Genomic DNA, 21,545 nt, shown 5'->3' with positions numbered 1-21,545 from the left:
ACACCTCCTGAAAAGTAGTAAATTTAAGGCAAAGTTACATCTATATTCCAAGGATCAGTGTCATCATCAAAGACTTGAAAGATGAAGGAGTGGTGTCTGCTATCACAACCCTCATTTAATATTTAGTGCAAAGTAGATTACTAAAGCTAATGTATATAGTCTATTCCATCTGGCATCAACAAACCATAGGATCTCATGCTGGTCTACTACATTGAGAACATAACGCAGACAGAACCTGAAGAGCTATAAGCAGTAGGTACTCTAGACACACTGGAGTGAGGTAGATAAATCCTATGAAAATCATAAGCCTGCCACGTGGAGTAAAGTTCAGGGGATAAATAATGTTGGAATGACCCTTCCAAAATGAAAAACATGTTGATGGATGTCAATATACATTCCCTATCACTAAGAAAGAGACAGTGAACAGTGTGGCAACTTGTGCAACATTTGGGTGTGTTGCCCTGTTCTATTTACTTCGGTGTCCTCTGTATGGGGTCCAGGAGAAGAAAAGTCTGTCCAGCTACTCTAGGTTGTATTGCCATTCATCCCTTATGATATAAAGAATTAAATTATGCTCAAAGCATGTGTGGTAAAGTGGAATCCTATATGGAACCTGATAAGAGAAGGCAAAGGCTTTTGGAGTTTTGTAAGCAAATCCATGCCTTCATTAGCAGGGAATTATAACTCTTCTTGGAAAATGATTTTTGGCTAGGTACTGAATACTGAATTAAGATGGAACTCCTGAAGATGGTACTTGAGATAACCATGTGATACAAACCACCTATTCTGAACTAGGTAACATTGAATATAAATTAGCCATAAAGTCAGACATGCCCTGCAGAACTCCATCATCAGGTAGGAGTGATAAATACTTGATCAAATCTGAGCAATTCCTGAAGACTAAAGTAAATTTCATGAGTAGTTGACTCACACTCCCATGTGCTGACACTTACAGCACTTCCAGTCATTCCTTGATTCCTATCTGTGACCTTGTGGAGAATTCCTTATATCCCATTAATTCAGGAAAAATATATTTTGTCCTGGATCATAAATGATTCTGTATTACTTGAGGGCATAAGCTAGAAGCAGACTGAGGTAGCAAATTCAGGGGCTCCAGAAGGACAATTGAGGACAATCTTTCCTGTATATAAAACTACGTATATTAAAGGTCACTTTATCTTGAAGGATACTTAGCCCTACATCAAATTATGATAGGTACTAGTTTGGCTGGCTGAATGGAGGCACGAGATTGGAGGACTGGTGCCAGTAATGTTTGAGGAAGAAGTATGTGGATGGATATCTCAGAATAAACCCAGAATATGGAAATATTTTTGTCCCCTATGAATATCTAAAGGTCCCAATTTAAAGGGGTCTCTTAACAATTAAATGGACAATATAATCTCACCATAAATAAAGCTCCTTCTCAAGTGGTCCAATGCTTGGTCAATCAACTCTTAACAAAGGAGACAAGGATGGATGCCCAAAATCATGAACTTCCCATACCAAGGCTAATTACCTATGACTTGATTTCCATTATTGCTAGTAACCAATTTGCCTGAACCCTTAATATATTGACATATTTAACGGAAAACTAGTCAGCTACCCAGAAGGTGGCGAGCTGATTACCTATATAGAACTCTTTTTCCATCTCACTAAAATAGGTAACTATTTTGAGTTTGGGATTACTTTCTCTGCCTAATATACTTCTGAAATAACACCATTCATTAACCTATTGGATGCTTTATATCTATCACAGTACCGTACAAATATTACCTTTCATCAAAAGCTCACTTAATGTTGATGAGGTACGATGATGGATCAGTGCCCAAGGGATTTCCTGGTCCTATCTTGTTGCCTATCACCTAGAAGCAGCTGATCTTACAGCAGGCCAAATTAGATTTAAAGGATCTGCACCTCCTGATCAGTGTGTTCACAGGGACAGGTGGACATTTGTGCTTCATCTTACCACATGCTTAGATCAAAATTTTACAAGGGAGGAAACGGACGAAGGTATATGCCTGTAAAGCAAAATTTTACAAGAAGTTAGATTTCATTATCACGGTGTTGTCAGGTGAGACACATAAGATACCAGAGATACAAAAGATTTGAAATCTAGATTAGGCCACTGATGATGACCAATGGCAAAGCTCACATCCTTTTTCATCTGAGAAAAAAATACTAATTGGTGAAGATGAAAAGTGTTGTCTAAACATGCAGTGAAGAGTTTTTGTCCTTAAACAGTGAAGTAATAAGACGAGCAAGAGTGAAATATTTCAGGGTACGTGACTAGTTGCAAACTCACACTGAAAGTAAATATCACATTAAGATTAGAAAGAGAAATCACACTTCCATTACCCTCAAGCAAAAAGCCTATGATCTAATATCAGAGAAAGTTGAGGGGAGAGATATCTATTTCTCCGTGGAGATTTCTTCTGGCTCCTTTTTTTTCGTTTGTTGGTTGGTTGGTCTTCAAAAGGAGCTTATTTTTTGAAATCTAATTCACAAATTATTATATGTTTCAAGAAAAATATTTAGGCATCATAAAAGAATACATTGACACAAAAAATCTCAACATGTAAAATTTAAATTTATAGCAAGATAAACATGGAAATTTATTTTTTGACTATGTGGATATTGTTATGCTACCTTTATAGCAACATAAAATTTCTCATCTGGAGTCCAAAATTATAGGTAAACCCAAAATATACAGCAGAAGAAAAAAGAAAGAAATGATGAATTGTCTTTGGGTTCCTCTTTAGATCCTCTGCAACATTGTGTCTCTATTGTTGGTTGCTTGTTTTAAGCCTTTGAGGTTCTGGATTTCTTTTGCAATCAATTATAATAACTGATTTTCAAAGGAAACATACAGCAAAAGACGAAGCTTCACTCACTGCAAAGGTCATGAGAACCACCTAATAAATAAGTTTTTTCTTTTCCATAAGGAGTACGTAATGACCTCAGGGCAGAATGTCAAATCCAGTGGGCCCAAGTAAGAGGCAAAATGCTAACACTCAGAACTTTGGTGCTCTGTTCTCAAACAGAAAATGTTCTGAATTAAGAATCCTGGTAAATGTCAGTCAGGTTTCCATCTTATAAATTCTATGATGTCTTCAGATTTGATGTTTTTAACAAATGTTGAAGCACATTTCACCAGAATCTAGAAAATAAGGAACAATAGTGTAATACAATGCCTAGTATGTTATGTTTAAGAAAAGATTTACACTTCATTCTGCTTATTTTTATTTCGTTTTCGTACTCCAAGGGGCAAGAGTATTGATCATCTGAGCTGAAATAAACTTTTCAGAAATGAGGTATACAACACTGACCAACAATCTTCAGAGACTAGTCTTTCATCTTAGAATGATTCATCGCTAGAAGTGTTGATAATAAAAGCCTGGTTTGTACTCATGAGTGAAGCATCCACTGGTGTCTATTCTCACTTTCAAAATCACCCACTAGGGTTTATGGATGGTAAAGACATAAATGAGAAACTTGCTCTCCAAGGCCTGGTGGGTTTGTCAGGAAGCTTTTCTATATAAATAAAAGAGACACCGAGAATGGAAATTACATTATTTTTAGTGCTGTGTTAAAGGGAAAGGTCAAGTTAACCCCTTAAGAATTCAACGAGCAACATGATGTACTATGTGTCCAGCAAAGCAATCCCCGAACGGCCCTTATGGACATCTGGTGTAAATCATCCATCTTTTTTGCCCCATTAAAATCAGTGGCACCTCATTAAAACAGTTCAGCAGCTGAGCACACGCATTATTTGGTCTTCAAGGAGTTAACGGAAATAGCTGTAGGGATCAGGAAGGTTTTTGTCTTCAAATGTTCATAGTCACCCAGACAAAGAAGCTAGTTGAAGCATATCAAGAAGATCTACTTTCCCTGTCAAGGTGAGAAAGGCATAGCCATATTTGAAATGGGATTTAAAAGAATCATCTCTTTCCTGCCACCCCTCATATTGCTAGCAATTACATCTTTTGGAGTCTGATAATTCTCTGGTCAGTAGCAGAGCTGTCATAGAACTTTAACCCTGACCTGAAAGAATCAGTGAGTGGCCTAGAGGATATTTCAGCCAAACCAGATGAGTATTTTGAAGTGTTACATTGTGGTGACCCCAATCACTCAGCCTCGAGGACAGGGAAGTTTGGTGGCTTGGAAGCCAGGACCTGCACACTTTCTTTGACAAAATAGAGTGACTTAAGGGCACAACTGGGTCAAATCATTCAAAGCTACTCTGAACCTGCCTCTCCTGCCGTTCCCTATCTTTTTCCATATTTCTTTTCATTCTCTTGCTAAGAAGTTTTAAAACCATGTCTACTCTGGCCTTAGAAAGTGAAATAGTCCAGGTAACTAGATCAGCATTTTGAAAATCACCTTTAAAACATCTTTAGTTAATAGTAACAATAATAATGGAAAATAGCTGCAGATGAACTACACAAGGTTGCCTGCTGCACAGAATCACCCATTCATAAAAGTTTCTGCTCACCTTACACAGTATTTCAGCAAGGTAAACCATATTGAATTCAGTTATAAACAATCAGTTGCTATGGTACAGACTATCTTAAATATTGTCTTCAACTCTACTACATTTTCTCAATGGGTTTAGTGTTCTGCCTTTAAAAATAGGCAATACAGATCAACAATAAATCAGTAAAAATACATAAAACTATTTGTTAACTAAAATGGATCACAAACTTAGTTAAACTGTAGCTCAATGTAAACATGATCATAATTCTTGCAGCTTTAAGAAAAAAAAAATCTCTTTTTCACATTATTAGCTGCAAAAGCTCTACCCCATGACTACACATCTACACGTGGAATGTACCATACAGCTAGAATTCTGTATCTATGTATGGCAAAGTTCTAACAGTAATAATGATGTTTTTGTGAGTGCACTCAGTCACTATTAGTAGCACTATAAATTGGCATATATATATTCTGGAAGGCATATATGTATATATATCAATGTCTTAAAAACATGCAAACCCACTGATTATCAAGTTCACTTTTCTGAATTTTTCCTTTGAAAATATTTATGCATATGTGACAAGCCTTATCTAGAAGTACGTTCATCACAACATTGTTCATGATAGTGAAAATACAGTTACAATTTAATTGTCTATTATAAAAAATTACTTAAATAAATTATGGTATATTCATACAATAGATTATTTTGAAACCATTAAAAATGAGATTATAGTATAACAATAGTATACAAAAAAATTATGCCTATAATTTTAGCAAAAAAAATCACAAAAAATGTAATACTGAATAATTCCTTTTTAAAAAATATTTCAATGTCTGCATGAGTATACACACACATAGAAGTAGATGACTGAATATGCATATTCCAAAATACACGGTGGTTTATAGATGTAAGGATTATAAATAGAAAATATTTTTTTCTCTTTGCTTATTTCTACATTTTCTATTACTAACAGGTATGTCTTTAGAGTTTCAGAAAACAGAAAACCCAATCAAAACTATTTTATGCAAAGAAAGGGCTCTAGTAAGGCAAGTTTCCATCTTATATGGAGGACTTTTGTACTTCAGCAGTGAAACAATATGGTAAGCAAGAGTTAAATTTTTCTGCATACTCAACTAACTAGCTAATCCACACTGAAAGTAGTGTACCTGTCTTACCATCTCCTTTCTATGCTCTGCTTTTGTACTGTTGACTCTTTTTTTTCCTTTAGGCATTTTCTACTATGGCAATCCTAAAATGGCTCTGGCAATTCCCATGGTTCTACACTTCTTTCTTCTAGTCCAGAGGAGAAAGACAGTCCATGCCCCAGTACTGCAAGCCAAAGTCTTGAGATTCCAACAAGACCTACAGGTGTTCAAGTGCCCACTCCAAATCATTTCCTGTTAAAATATGTAACTTAATGTTCTTATTGGCTTAAACTATTCAGGGTACGTCCCTAGGAGCTGAGTGCAGAATCAATCTCATGCGAACCAATTGTCCAAGACTAGGAAAGGGGATAGTTTTTTTTCCCTAAAGGACATTATGAGCTGCTCCCAAAAAAGGGAGAAAATGGTCTTGGTAGAAAACAACATAAATATCCACTATAAACACATAGGATAATTATAATATTAGAAAAATAATAAGGTTGCTACATTAAAAAATATATTTTCTCTCACAATATCATCTGGCTCCGAAGGATATAAGGTAATTTCCCACTTTGATCAAGGCAGGCAGCCTCTTGGAGCCAGCCATCAATAAAAAAGTGGAGTCATTGCAATTAATCTGTTATTTACACTTAGTGCATCTCTTTACGTTTCACAGTTTAAGCTTTCCCCGAAGCTTACTGCTCTAATATGCCCCTCAGCCATGCCCAACACAGATAGTGCCTCATGTTTCTGACCTCCCTGTTTATGCTACCCTGATTAACAATCTCCAGAGATTTTCAATTTACCCCTCAAAGGACACATGCAGTCCAACTAATAATGCAACTAACATCTCTTGCTTATTGAGCACATGATTTGAATTGGGTGAAGATTACGTCCGGTTCTAACCATGACCCTAGCAGGTAGGTATTCTTACCCCCATTTATGTCTGAACATGGAAAAAGAGGCTCAGAAAGTTTAAATTTTCCATGATTAAATTTTTAGCAAATGGCACAGCCACAATTCAATCACAGTTCATTTGGAATCAGTGCCTGCTACAACGCCAATGATGCGTTGTGCCACGGGGCACAAAGTGAGCCCTGTACCCTGACCAAAAAGGCTCCCAAAGCAGGACAGAAGTCTTTGTTAGGGTAAAGGATAAGTGGACCTCTTCCAAATTTGTATTACTATTCTGCCATGCTGAAAAAATTAAGACATTTAAATATTTTTAAGATGTCTTTTCCTTTCAGAATCACTTAATTCTTTGTCCCTATTACTCTGTTCTAAAGTGTGCCTTTGGGTTTGGCTGTCTCTATAATTATAATTTGCTGCAAATTCATAATGAATACCTACACAAACCACATCTGGTTTCTGAGCTTTCAGTGCTCTTGAAGAGAATTTCTTTCTTTTTTGGGGGGGTGGGAGGGGGGGTTGGTGGTGGAATGGGAGTAAATTATTCTTGGTGTTAAAATATGTAGTCCAGGCCTCAGATTTAAGGAGGGAAAAAATAGGAATTGGGATTATAATAGCAGTTTAAACCAGGTCAATGAGACTTTTAGTGAAAATATATGATCAAAAAATATGTATTTACAGAATTATAGAACACTGGAGCCTGAAGTGACATATTACAGACAAGAACATTGGAACTCATAGAAGTTCAGTGCCTAATCCAAGATCACAATTTATGGCAATTCCACTACCGCAGCCCAGTCTCAAAGACTCAAATGATTTTTTCTATTAAACCACAGAGACTGCTTTTTAAAAAACCTATGTTCTCTTAAATATTGTCCTAATTGTTCCTTTCCAGAGAAATATATTAAAAATTAAAATGCTGCACAAGAAATTTTCAGTAAAAAAATAAGGAATATGAATTTTACTTCTGTCTTATTACATATGAAATCATTAAAAACTAATAAAAATCTCATGTAGCTCTATATCCCATAATATGACAATACCTTATTACTTATTTTAGCCAAAATATTTGAGTTTGTCCAAGCCCAGCATATTTTTGAAAAGTCACATAATTTCATAAATAGATTTTTAAAAAGCCAACTTACTTCAAGATTTAAAAATCTTTCTTCATTTCTTTATCCATAATTTCATTTCATTGCTGAGATCTTAGAATATAATTTTCTCCTGATTATTTTTTTTAAAACAAAAGTGGTGGTCAGGCTTTCATATTGCATGTTCTGTTTCTGGAAGCATCTACATGTTACAAAGTTCTTGTCCAAAATTGGCACATTGTGAAGTTGCCTCATCTCCTAGTTTCCAGATGGAGTACATTTCTAGGGAGGTTAAACACATAGTTGACTATTTAGGTGATTTTTAAAAAAAAAAAAAAATGTTAGAACCACTTTATTTGGCTTATTTATGATCAAAAAAGTTGAACGAAGGTGCATGATCTAAGCATCCAAAAGAGAGGCAACATTCTAAACAGAAGTTTGTAGCTTCATCTTCCCTAGATCTGAAAACAAATAAATGTAAATTATGATCCTTGCTGTGCATTTCAGATTAAAGACACATGACACAAGAGTTGGCTTTAAATCCAAAGTGTCAGAATAGAAAGTGTAACTTTTAAGTAATTCATCTTTAGGACTGGTATGAGACTACTGTTATACCAGAAGAGACACATGCAGAAAACCTGTGGTCTCTCTCATAAGGGCTTTGATGTGGATTCTTCTTCTTTTTTTTTTTTTTCCTTTTCATAAAAATGTAACTTGAAAGAAAAGAATAGCTCTACCTCTGAAAAATGATCCTGCTCTATTAAGTAGCAGACAAGGCAATAAGTTTAAAACAAAATTTAGGGGGGAGGGGGAGAAACAGCTGTAGGAGTTAACCTAAAAGTTCAGCAAACCCTGCCAAGACATGTGACAGTGCTTAACTTGCCCAGAGTAGGGACTCTCCTTAGAGACCTCTCAAACATTATCAAAAGCATTCCCTGTGAAAGAGCCCAACTCCTGATAATAATACAAGGGAATCAAACTCAGGCATCTCCCCTTAATGGGATTCAGATTCCTCACAAACTCGGGAGTGTTGAAGGTTTAATTACCCAGTAAAACAAGAAAAATGCATTATACAGTAGAGATAAATGAATAGGAACACCGGGGAAACATGTTTCTCCATAAGTCATTTGGTCACATGGTTTCTTCCCCATTTCCTTTCCCTATTATTATAGCTATTTTATTACATTGCCCCTAAAGACAGAGGGCAAAAAGCGAAATACTCGTAGCTTCCTCAAAGTACTTCACAGATTGAATGTCATACAGCACAAATTCCTCAAATGGCTTAAAGCTTTACAAAGGTTTCTTTTTAGTGTTTCGCAAGAGATAGGAAAAAGCTGGCCACCATCAAGGACCATAAAACCAAGTAGACGCCAAAAACGTCAAGAAAAGAGAAAGAGTGGATTGCATGTGTTCGAACAGCACCCCCCACCCCCCCACCAGTCATCTTTTGCTAAGATACTTTTCTTGTGATTTAATTGTTACTCTTTCAAGGCGACGTTAATCATCGGAAAAGTCCCTAAATTAGTTAGATTATAGGACTCAGTAACAACAGCCAAAAGCTAAATTTCTCTTTTCACATGCGTCACTCAGAAGTTAATCAATTTAACGTGAATACGAGAATATCCGCTCGTCATTTTTTTACCATGGACCCAGTCCTAGCCCCTCCTCCACAGCTTCTGTTTCCCTTATACTCCACTTTTCCGGGAAACTTTAAGGTTTAATTTTATTTATTAATGTTAAAAACAAGCTTTGAAATAAAGATTCAACATGATGTGATCCAGATATAATAATAATGGAGAACTGCAACGTTTTCTTCCAAACTATTGTGGAGCCCTGGAATATGTTACCAAGGCAAAATCAGGATAATGTTCCCGGAATTTTGGTTATTCCTCGGTCCTTTTCGCCAACGCAGTAAAGAATCACAGATCAGCGAAAAGAAAGTAAAGCAAAGCAAAGTTTACGTTCCCAGGGAGAAACGGGCCAAGTCAAGGGCGCCGAACAATGTTGGGCTTAGGTATTTAGTGATTAAAGTTTGGGGCAGTTCTAAGACGTGTCATCCCGAAGGGCCTGTTTACATCACTTGATTGGCACTTGCGGGCTGTGGGACTGTTTTCCTTCTGTGCATGTTCTTACCCATCATGCATGCAGAAAAAAACACGGGGCAGGGGGTGGCGGGAACTCAAAAGCTGCAATGCTAATTTTATTGTAATGAGATTATGATAAGGCAAAGGTCGTTGCAAGGGCGGACTACTACAGACTGCGCAGGCGCTAGAAACCAGATTAGTTTGGCTTCAGTTCCTGGTTATCAGGGTATGTTGGTTGTAAGCTTAAGGGCAAAATGGGTAGGTTAGAAAATCCTAGGGTGGTCTTTGGGTGGAGTTAGCATATCTGCAGAGCCATCACCCAGCCTTCTGTCACTGACTTCTGACCTAACAATAACACAAATTTCCACAGTTACACAGTACACCACCAATAACAAGTTTTGGACACAGATAACCATTAAGTAAGAGAAAAGCAAAGGAAGAAAGAAAATCCTGTTGCATTGCTTCATTTATAATTTTTCCTCAAACTATGAAAGAATAAAATAGAACACCAAATAGTACTAGGAATAAACAACATTGCAACTGCAAGAGTTGATAACAATGTGGAAACATACTCCCTCACCCTAAAATTATTTATGATTTCTTTGGAAGGCAATATGTACAATAAATATTGAGGACCAAAATGTAAGAAAGAGAAAATGCTGGTTATTTCTGTTACGAAGCAGAAAAAGGTAAAGAAAGAAATACACGAAGCTTGGTAAATACACATAAATATTTTAATATAAATACCATTTGTAATTTTAAAAATAATCTGAGAACATATTTTAAATAGAGATTTTCATTTGTTTTGTCTGAAGTGATGATTCAAACTAAAGAATAAAATTCTTATAGAACAACTAAGCATCTTCTGTTTTCTATAACTAGACAGAATTCTTATCAGAATCTTCCAGTTAACATCAAAGAAAAAGACATCATACACAGTTGAACTTAACTTCAGATATGCCCATAATTATTTTCACTCTGAGTCAGTAAATATAATTGCTCAGTAACTATGAAGCTGTGAAACATTTCCATTCAGATTTGTTTTCTCTTTATTTATTTTATTATTATTATTTTATTTATACATATGTATGTATTGGATACAGAGTTGACTATCAGTATTTGTGTACAGTATGTGATGATCAAATCAATATTATAGTTACTAGAGGTGGAAAAGAGGGAAGGGAAGGGGACAGGGAGTAACTGGGTAAGGGACACAAAAAGTAATTACGATTTGTAATGTTTTCTCTTATGTAACCTCTTTTCTGTCTTTCTAAGGTGGCCTTCATCAACAGACCAACAATGCAGAATGATCTAGCCAAAATGCTCCAACAAAAGAGTCTTTTTCCCCTGGTAGCTGCCAAATCATAGCCACTCGACTGTAATTTCAGAAGCAATGACAGGCCTGAGGACTATCATTACAATGCTTTAGGCAAGAAAGTCTAAACTGGGATTTTTGCTTGTGCATGCGTAGGACTGAGCTAATTAACAGTTAGTGCAGTCAGGAACCCTGAACAAGCTGTCTAACATGCCCACTCCTTTTCTGGTTGACTACAAAGTGCAAAGATTAGTACTTGTGCCATGTCAGCAAGAGCGACAAGAGTTTGACCTTTCTTCATAACAAGAGAGAAACTGCGCTTCCACAGCCTTTTCCTGTGCGAGCTCTTTGCAGGGTATTGTAACATATTATTACCATGACATCACTGCCAAGGTTTGCCATTTTAGAGAAAACATACAAATGGCCCAATAATGGGATCTTCCTGAGTCAGTGGAAGCTGTTAAAAGAAGCTTTGTTTGTGTCCTTATTGTCTGATATACTGGAACTAGAGTGCCTTTTTGACCTCTGTATTGTCATTCATATCTCTCCAGCACAATACAGTCAAAGTAAGAGTTGAAGAAAAAAGTGTAGAAATCAGAGGTAATGGTGCTGCCTCATTTGACCAGTCTGGGAACAAATGTGTAGTCTCCTTTCTACATTAATCTGAATGGGAATAAGAATTCAGAATTTATTCATTCCTTCTGCATGTAGACCTGGTCTAGCTGGCTAAGAGTCTGGGGCTTTAGTCTCAGTAAAGCCACTGATTTATTATGTCGTTTGTCAAAACCTATCAGCTTGGACTTCAGTATAAGCAGGGTTAATGATAACACCTCTGCCTCAGGGCTGTTTGCACAGACAGGTAGACAAGGAGATGGTGGTGTTAGTTCATGAATATACTTACAGATAAAAAATTTGAAAGTAGAGTATTTCAACCTAGAAAAGACTTGCATCCTTTGTCACTTTAACACATGCACATTAAAGAACAGGGAAGGCTGATCCATCTATAGAACTGCTTCAAGCATTTTTCTTTGATTCTCTGATATCCACTCCCTCTTTTCCTGGCAATAGCCTGGATTTGATTCCTGCTTCTCAGGTCTCTGGTCTTTCACTCTTAGTCTGAGTGCTTGGGTAGGGATCTACCGCTATCTCGGCAGTGATGTTTGTGCCAAAGGCCTCAGCCAATCTGTGGGTGGCATTTCCCTGGTTACAAGGACCTGAAGGGGAAAAAAAAGGAATACTTACACAAGCATTTATAAATCTGGGGTTTGAACCCACTTCATTGATTTTTGTACACTTTTTACCTGTTTGACTACTCTTATCAGAAAGGGGGGCCAGGATTTATAATTAATACCTGCTGAAATTAATAGTTTAATGTCAGAAACCATCTAATAACATTTTGTTCAACAGAACATAGGCCTATATTATTGCTAACAATATTGAATAACAACCTAGGTTGAGATGCCTTCATAAAACTCAGTTGCTAAGTAATAGGTCTATGCAAGATATTCAGTTTTATTATCCTGGAAGAATCCCAAGCACAGTTCTGGGGAGTTGCTTTAAAATCATATATGAATGCAATGAATAATATTTACAGTGATACCCCTCTTATTTTTCTCTAAACATGCCTACTATTAGATATTCTGCCAAAGATGCTGTTTTTGTGACTGAACATATCACTTCTTTAATGCTAGTAAGACAATCAAGGCAACTTTTCCACTTGAGCAGAACTGTGAGAATATGTTATTAATTCATGTTCCAATAAATTAAAAGATCCTATCATTTCATTCAAACTGGGCTGAAGTTTGCTTTTTTTCTAACTTTTTAAGCTTTTTTTATTGTTAAATAGAACATACTTACAGAAAAAGCCATACAAAGCAAAGATGTACAGCTCAATGATTTTTCATAAACTGAACACCTGTGTACCGCATCGAGAATTAATAAGTTGCCTGTGCCCCACATGTACCCCTCATTTCCTTTCCCAATCACTACCCCTTCTTTTTCCTCAAAGACAATCATTGTCTTGATTTTTATGGTAATTGCTTGTACTTTTATGCCTAAGCACGTGTCCCTAAACCAGACAGTTTACTTTTGCCTGTTTTGTTTTTTTTAACTTTGTATAAATAAAATTATACAGTATATCTTCTTTTGTACCTGGATTCTTTCACTCAACATTGTCTTTGTGATATTCATTCATGTTTTTGTATATAACTCTGCTTATTTTCATCAACATATGTCTATTAAAATTAAGTGACATTTTAATTATTTCTAGTTTTTTGTCTGTTGCAAATTAAGTTGCCATGAATATTTCTTATGCATGTCTTTTGAAACACAGAGACACGCATTTCTTTTGGTTATATACCTACATGTGGAAGAGTCGGTCTTTAGCAGATGAAGTGGCAAACAAGGGTCTTAAGCCCATGTCTTTTTAACTCCAAAACTAATACAGCGCACTAAATTTCTAGGATCTACCATATTAAAATAATAGAAATAGAGATCACTAAGTTATATTTTGGTAGTGTTGTGTTTTGCAGTTGGTGTATCAGGGTACTCATTTTAAATAATAAATAATGATGAATAATGTCAGTAACTTTTTTCAATATTATTGAGGGCAAAAGATTTAAACATTGAGCAAAACCAGGGAGGTAATTTTTCGTGGTACTGTTATCAACCATATTAGAGAAATTTCTGCAGTTTCCATCTCTCTTATTTTTAAGACAGGTAGATAACAGTGAGCCAATGAGTGTTCAGAACTTTACATTTCAAGAGATCAATACAACCAAAGTCTTGTAGTTCCATGTTTACCGTAACTATGTCCCTTGGTCTCAGGGGTCATGGACATTTGTACTGAACTAGGCCAAATAAAGAGTTCTAGTTTAGGAATTATATAAAGTTTGCTTGGCTCATGTGATAACTAGTTAGCAAAGACAACTACTACACTGGACCCTCTTCTCACAGGACTGTCATCAGCAAGTCTTTGAATCCACCACTTTGACTGAGGATGTTCTGTATTCTTTTAAAAGAATTCACTCTGTTAGCATTTAACGTATTGCCTGGATGGTCACTTCATCCTTATAAGAAATCCAGTGTTAGGATTGCCAGATAAAATAGAGGACATTCAGTTAATTTGAATTTCAGACAAATAACAAGTTTTTTTTTTTTTTTTTTTGGTGTAAGTATAGAATACTTTTATTTGCTAAGTCTGGCAATGTGTATTAGTCCATTTCTGTTGCTTATAAAAGAAACACCTGACCCTGGGTAATTTATAAAGAAACAATATTTATTGCTTACAGTTTCAGAGGCTGGGAAGTCCAAAGTCCATGGAACATATCTGGTGAGAGACTTTGTGGACAACGACTCTTCATAGCAAAGCAGGGTGTCACATGGCTGATGGCAGAAGCAGAGAAAAAGAGAGCGTCTAAAGTGCTCTCCTTTTAAAGCCACCAGAACCACACCCACTCACCATTAAACCATCAGTAGATTAATCCACTCACTAGGACATGGTCCTCACAATCAAATCACCTCTTCAAGGACCCACCTTTCAATTAACTTAATAGGATTTCCTACCCTTTTAACACTGTCACAATGGGAATCGAGCCTCTTTGGGCTTTGGGGGGACACCCAATCCATAGCACAACCCTACCAAGGCTTAAGCTTTTTTGTGCTGATCTGCCTTTTCTGTAACTATATGCTTTTATCTGTCTCACTGAGACCAATTAGAAACATGATTTAAGAGGTTCTGTTCTCCTTAGTGTTATTAATCTAATGGCAACTATAATAAAATGGGCATTGAATATTGCCTCCTATAACAACTTTCATATTCATGTTAGAAGATCTTCAAAAATGATATCTAGAGTTTACTAATACATAAGCCAGATGTCATCCAGGGACCTCCATATTTCGAGGAAGTGAAAGAACTTGACTCAACCTTCACCATCACTCTCCTCTTTCAATGAAATGAGAAATACAAGCTCTTTGCCCAGATTTCAGTGCAGGCCTGAGAACTTGACTTTCATGACTCCCTGTTCCCTTGGGTTCCTGTCTCCATTTCCCCAACTCAACAGATGCCCACCAGACCCCCAAAATAATATTTAACCACCCTTCAACTTCTACTGAAAAATCTACACACAGAAGCTTCACAAATAGAATAAACTTGACTTTACAAAAGATGAGTTTCTACAATAGCAATGTAAATGACTTAAGCAGCTGTATTTTGTTTTGTTTTGTTTTAAATTATGATATTCACGTACCAATGAAACTCTCAAACTCCATGGGGTTTTTCTCACCATTTAACTAGACAAAGACTCTCGCCATCTTATCCAATTCAGGATGGAAATGTATTTTTTTTCACTTGCCTCATACAAAACAGCTATTCTTCCTCCCCTAAAACATTGGCCTTGGTTACTTTGAAGCCTTCAGGGAACTTACTTTTTACCACAAAAATGTATTAAAGTAATTTTCTAAACAAACGCAATTTTGTTCTGAAATAAACTTTGATCCTAGCTGTCAAAATATCAACATTTTATCCTTCTCATTATATAAAACTAATATACTTATATTCGTGTACACTGGTGTTGGAAGAGTAATTTTCTATAATCTCTGGAGAATAACTTGGAAGTAAATATAAAGTAAATGAAAAAATATACTTCCTGTGACCTAGAACTTCCATTTAAGAAATTCATTCTAACATATAAAGATGTGCCCTATGGATGTGCTTTGCAACATGGTTTGTAAATGTGAAAAATCATAAACAACATCCCCTGTGTCCAACAATAGGGGAAGATTAAGTTAGTAATTTTCATCCGTAAAGTGAAATACTATGAAGCTATTAAAATGTTTTATACAGTAACATTTAATAGTATGGGAAGATATTTTTGATACATTGTTAAATACAAAAAAAGAGGCTGGTTTCAATCTCATATAATGTAGTATCAATGTTTTTAAATCTCACCTAAAACACTTATATAAGGTATATATCAAATTAACATGTCACCTCTAATGATGAGATAAAATGTGATTTACATTTTCTCCTTAATGTTTTTCAATATTCTCTAAAATTTCTATGATATATATGGTTTCCTTTAAAAACAAAATAATGATTACAGTCTGGAAAAGACACATCATTTTTTAACAGTATTCAACTTTCAGACATGTTTTCAGTGTATTTACCTTCAACTAATAACATTAATGTTGTGATTCTCCTTTTTTTTCAGAAAAAAAAAAATGCCTAACTTTACTAATGAGAATACTAGCTTAATGCAAACAAAAATCTCAAGTTATTGTTAACACACTTTATTTTGCATTAAATTGTTATTCTTGAAGACTGAGTGTTAAGCCATCAACGAAACATAAGAGTGGACAGGAACTTCACCAACTGTGAATGCATTGTAATGTATACATGTTTCCCTAAACAGCAAGATTTTATTTAAGAATCCTTCATTGTCATCTGTTCATAACTTCATTCATTCAATAATATGTTTTGAACACCGGCTACGCACTAAAGCAGTCTTGTACACCAAAAAGGTAACAAAAAAGAAATCAAAGTCCTTTTTCTCACACAACTTTCATCTTAGTGAGAGGAGACAGATATAACAGAAATATATACCTGTATACTTAACAGGTAAATGTTATGCAGGGAAATACGTCAGGAAGCAAGGTGAAAGCACGCAGGGCAGGAAGGTGTTCTTGCTATTTTACATGGGACGTTCAGGAAAGGCCTTTCTTATTAGATGGCATTTGAGCTGAGACCTAAATGGAAGCGTCAGTGTGGAGAGCGGGCTAGTTACAAAGGCAGAAGCATGCTTGCAGGTTCAGGAAACAGCAAGGAGTCCTGTTGAAGTAGAATTAGCAAAGGTGAGATCAGTGTATGAACTCACTGTTTATAGACTCTGATTAAGCTACTTTTTTTTTTTCTTTGAATACCTCATGGCAAGCACTGTCTATTCCCACTCCTTTCCATGTCTCCTCTCTTAAAAAATATGGACAGTTGTTTTCTCTTTCCATCCCATATGTCTATCCTTTACCATACCCTCAGTATCTTCTTTTGGTACCACAAAGCATACCCTTGTTACAGTAATATTTGCTTTATATATTTGGCTTTGAATTGCCTTTGGGTAAATTATCCAAATAAAATTTATAGAGTTGAATAGGTTAAAATGCATAAAACAAGATCGGCTGCTAGTAAGCATAATGATTTTTAGAATACCAGTATGAAATCATATATAAACTCATAAAAATAATACAATCACTAATCTAGGAGGCAAAAGTAAGTTTCACTCTTTTTTCTAAAGGTTATCTTGAAGACAGAGTTCATTAGGATTGAGAAAGGTAGGCTGTTTTTTTTTTCAGTAAGGATGCCAAGTTTTTGACAGGAAGATTCTGCTTTCTGTTCTCTAGACCCTCCAAAAATGAAAGTAGTGTAGGAGGTACATGGCATCTCGGTTGGCAATGTTTGCCCAATTCCTGCCCCAAACAAAGTACGGTTCCTTCTCAATGCCTAGATATTTTAGTGAGCCTGACCTTAGCTGCAATTTCTTGATTCCTATTTTGATATACAAAACTCCTCTCAGGTTGAATCAACAACTATTTATGACTCCTTTCAGCTAAGTAAGTATAATTTTGTCCACTGAAGTTGAAAAATGACCCAATGTTCTGTTAGCTACTTAACAATGACGTTTTAAGAAGTCCAGGAGGCTGTCCCCAGATAGTAGTTCGTTATCCCCAGGATAGCTTTCTGGAAATGAATGATTCTGAATGGCATTTCATCATCACATGCAGTTTGATATGAGTTCATTACGAGTGAAATGTGTTTTAAGGGTGTGCTCACCTGTAATGCCCAACCAGGAAAGTAGGACAATGTTGAAACTATCATGTGGGTCTATCTAGTTTTGTCCTCCTGACCAAATGGGTTATTTAAAGAGGGCATTTTGTAAGAACAACAGCAAAAAACTCATTTAAAAGGATATACACTATAGAGTCAACTATATACAAATTACTAAATATTGATCTAAAGGAGAAAAAGCCAGAAATGACTGTGGACATACATACAAATGGGTAACTAAGTGGAGAATTTGGGTAAAATCTGCACTACAGTTTTGGTGTGAACCTTCACCAGTACAGCTGAGGGCCACATTGTCTGTTCGGCGATTGTGTGGAGTTTCTTCTTCCTTTTTCTTAATTCTGTTTTATGTGCTTCTATACCTTTTGCAGCATTAGTACTGCTAAAATTTTGATTCTTTCTTGTCGACTTCTCAAAAATACCTTCTGAAAACTTCTATTAATATTTTCTGCACTTGTAGTGGTGGAAGTTTCCCTAGTTTCCAAAGAAAAGGGACATCTGGACTAAAATGCCATGTGAAATACTCTTCTCCATTTTGTTCCATAATTCTTATTAGCCACCTGGCTCTGTGCTTAGAATTAAAAGTAAGTCCCTTTGGTCAGATTGAAACTTTAATAGAGTTTGCATTTAGCTCTTTCATTTCTACTAAGTGAGAGCTGCAAAAGCATGAATGACATGTCTACAGATGTATCTACACAAAGATTAATGAAGCAAAGATATGGCAATGATTTAGAGTTGAGACTAGACTATGTTCAACAATACCCTCTGGCTCCTCATGAGCCAAAGTAGACTGCTGCATTAGTTCACAGTCTAGCCAAGCTTCATATGCTGTCTTCATCTCCCTTCATTCATTGATTTAGCTAAAACGTGAGTGCTTGCTATGCAGTGGCCACCACTTAAGCTTTTGAGGACAGACATGGTTTCTGGCTATGTGCAGCTTACAGTCTACCTTGCTGTTCATCACATTTTCTTGAGTTAATTAGAAGAAGTGTTGGCAAAAAAGAAAACTTTGAAATCTAGAAGCAAAATGAGTAGGTAACATGCAGGTAATAAATGCCTTGAGATTTTCTTAGAGACACCCTAGAGTTATTGATAAAATGGTTTATATACGATTCATTTCAGGTTCTGGATGTTTGTCCAAATGTTCAGGATATTCTTATTTTTATTTACCTGAAATATACCATTATTTTGTCTTGTATTTGCCTAGTTGAAATAAAGTCTGTTTTTTATATCTCCAAACAAGTCTTGTGAAATATTTTCAGTATAAAGAGTTCATGATGCCAGCATGTTAGAGGTTTAAATTTGCACAGTTAAGAGTCTTTCTAATGAGGCTCAATAGGGCATGTATCCAAGCAGAATTTTGCTCTCTTTAATCTTGAGCTTTATAGTAAGAGTTCACCATATTTGTTTAATGTGGGAGAATGTGAATTGGCAGTACTTTATTCCATACGTTATATATTTATGAGACCTGCTTATCCAGAACTCACAGCCCAATTTTTATTCTGGCCAGAGACTTTATTTCTAGACTCATGTTTTCTCCTCCTGTACAGCTGTAAACCACAAGTGAAGTTTCTAATGTTAGACAAGGTGTATCCATTAGTTCCACTATAAAGCTCTAACCACCAGAGCTCATTGATTTTTAGTTTCATATATCTTTAATGAGGAGATTAAATACTTGTTTAGGAAGCAGAGCCTAGCTTAAGTGGTGTTTGTTCCTACAGCATGTACAGTTGAAGACCTCCATAATCTCTCCCATAGGTCATGCCATGGAACAAACCTTTTTACCCTAAGACATCAACCTGCAGGTACTTTGTGTATGAAATAAAATGAGCATTTATAAACAGGCATTCAAAAGTAATAACCACAGAAGGGGCAAAAATATTTTTAATTGTCTGGTATCTGGGCATCTTCTAGAATGTCTGCTATTAATTCTCCATAAGTGCCTAGCAAAACACCAAGCCCAGTTTTCAAGTAAAGATACAACATATCTTGATCATAAATTGGTGTTGACTATAGGTAAGAGGAATTCTTAACTCACTGCCATAAGCATTTCCACCTAAGTTCCCCTGGGTCATCATGAAAAATTAAAAACTTGTCAGTGCCTAGCATATTACTGAAGCATATGAGATAATTATAAAATAACTGCAGTGAGAGATTATGTCAATTCACTGCTAGCAAACTAAAGTGTGAGCAGGGTAAAGAGTATCAAGCAACATTGCCTGGCTGCTTATGCATCATACCACTAAGTATGGGCTGTTGCAATTCCCTTACAATAGGATCAAGCAAAGTGATATAAGCAATTTCTGCATACAAAGCCTTTTGTGTGTGGTAAGCAAACCATACTTTAAGAGATCTGCTACGGGTCCCTAGGTAATCTAACCAGACAGTGGGAATGGAAGATCAATTGATTGCTCACTCTACTTTAAAGAAAGAAAAAGTTTTCTCCTTCAGGGAAAAACAGAGAGAAGGCGGTGATGGGGTATGGGGGTGGAGGAGACACAAGGGGAGAAAATGGAAGAAGCACGATCATGCAGTGAAGACTAAATTAATTGAAATATATAGCTCCTTTTTAAAAATGTGTTAACATACCTTTAGAAATTTTGTGATTGGTTCTTCATAATACTGAGGCAATTAATACTCGTAATTTTTAGTACAAAGTTGTTTATTTATTTTAATCATCTCTATAGTTCTAAAATGGGTCATGTAAACAGGTTTATTCAGATGGTATAGCAGCAAGATAAGAATGTGATGGGAGATGCAACAAAATAGTAATTCTCAGTCTGGGGGAAGATATTTGTAACAAATACAAAGTAGTATCTCCAATAGGATGACATTTGTGAAAAACCACTGAGAATAACACAAACATCCTCAAAGAAAAATAGGCAAACTACTGGGTAGGAACATGAAAAAAATCTAAAAGCTAAGAAGTATATTTTAAAACATTAAACTTCTCTAATAATTTCATAGAGCACTTCTGAAAAACATTTTAATATACAAGGGTCTTGCTGTGGATTGATGCCCCCCCTCCCCAATTTAGTCCACACTGTGACAGAGCAAAGAGGGTGGAAAATCCTATTATGCTAATTGAAAGGTGGGGACTTGAAGAGGTGATTCAATTCTGAGGACCATGCCCTAGTGAATGGATAATAATGGTGCTCCTGGGCTTGGTTCTGAGGGCTTTAAAAGGAGAGTACATGAGGAGCACTCTATCTCTCTCTCTCTATGCTCTGCCATTTTCTGCCGTGTGAGACTCCTGCATTACTGCAGGAGACCCTCACCAGATGTGTTCCCTGGACTTTGGACTTCCCATCTCTGAAACTGTGAGCAATAATTTTTTTCATTTTCTTATAAACTATCCAGTTCCAGGTATTTTGTTACAAGCAACAGAAGCAAACTAATACAGAAAATTGATACCAGAGAATTGGGGTGTTGCTTGTAACAAATACTTGAAACTGTGGAAGTGGCTTTGGAACTGGGTGTTGAGGAAAGACCAGAAGAATTTGAAGGAGACGGCAAGAACTAAATGCTGGTGAGAGTTTAGAAATCAAGAAAACCAGGGAAAGTTTGGAGCTTCTCAGAAACTGGTTAAATGGTGGTGAGCAGAATGCTTATAGAAATATGGACAGTAGAGGCCATTCTGAGAAGATTTCAGATGTAAATGAGAAGGGGCTTTTTGAAAACTGGGACTAAGATAA

This window comes from Cynocephalus volans, chromosome 3 (assembly GCF_027409185.1).
Source record: "Cynocephalus volans isolate mCynVol1 chromosome 3, mCynVol1.pri, whole genome shotgun sequence".
NCBI lineage: Eukaryota > Metazoa > Chordata > Mammalia > Dermoptera > Cynocephalidae > Cynocephalus > Cynocephalus volans.
Note: the sequence above shows the minus strand (reverse complement) of the source record.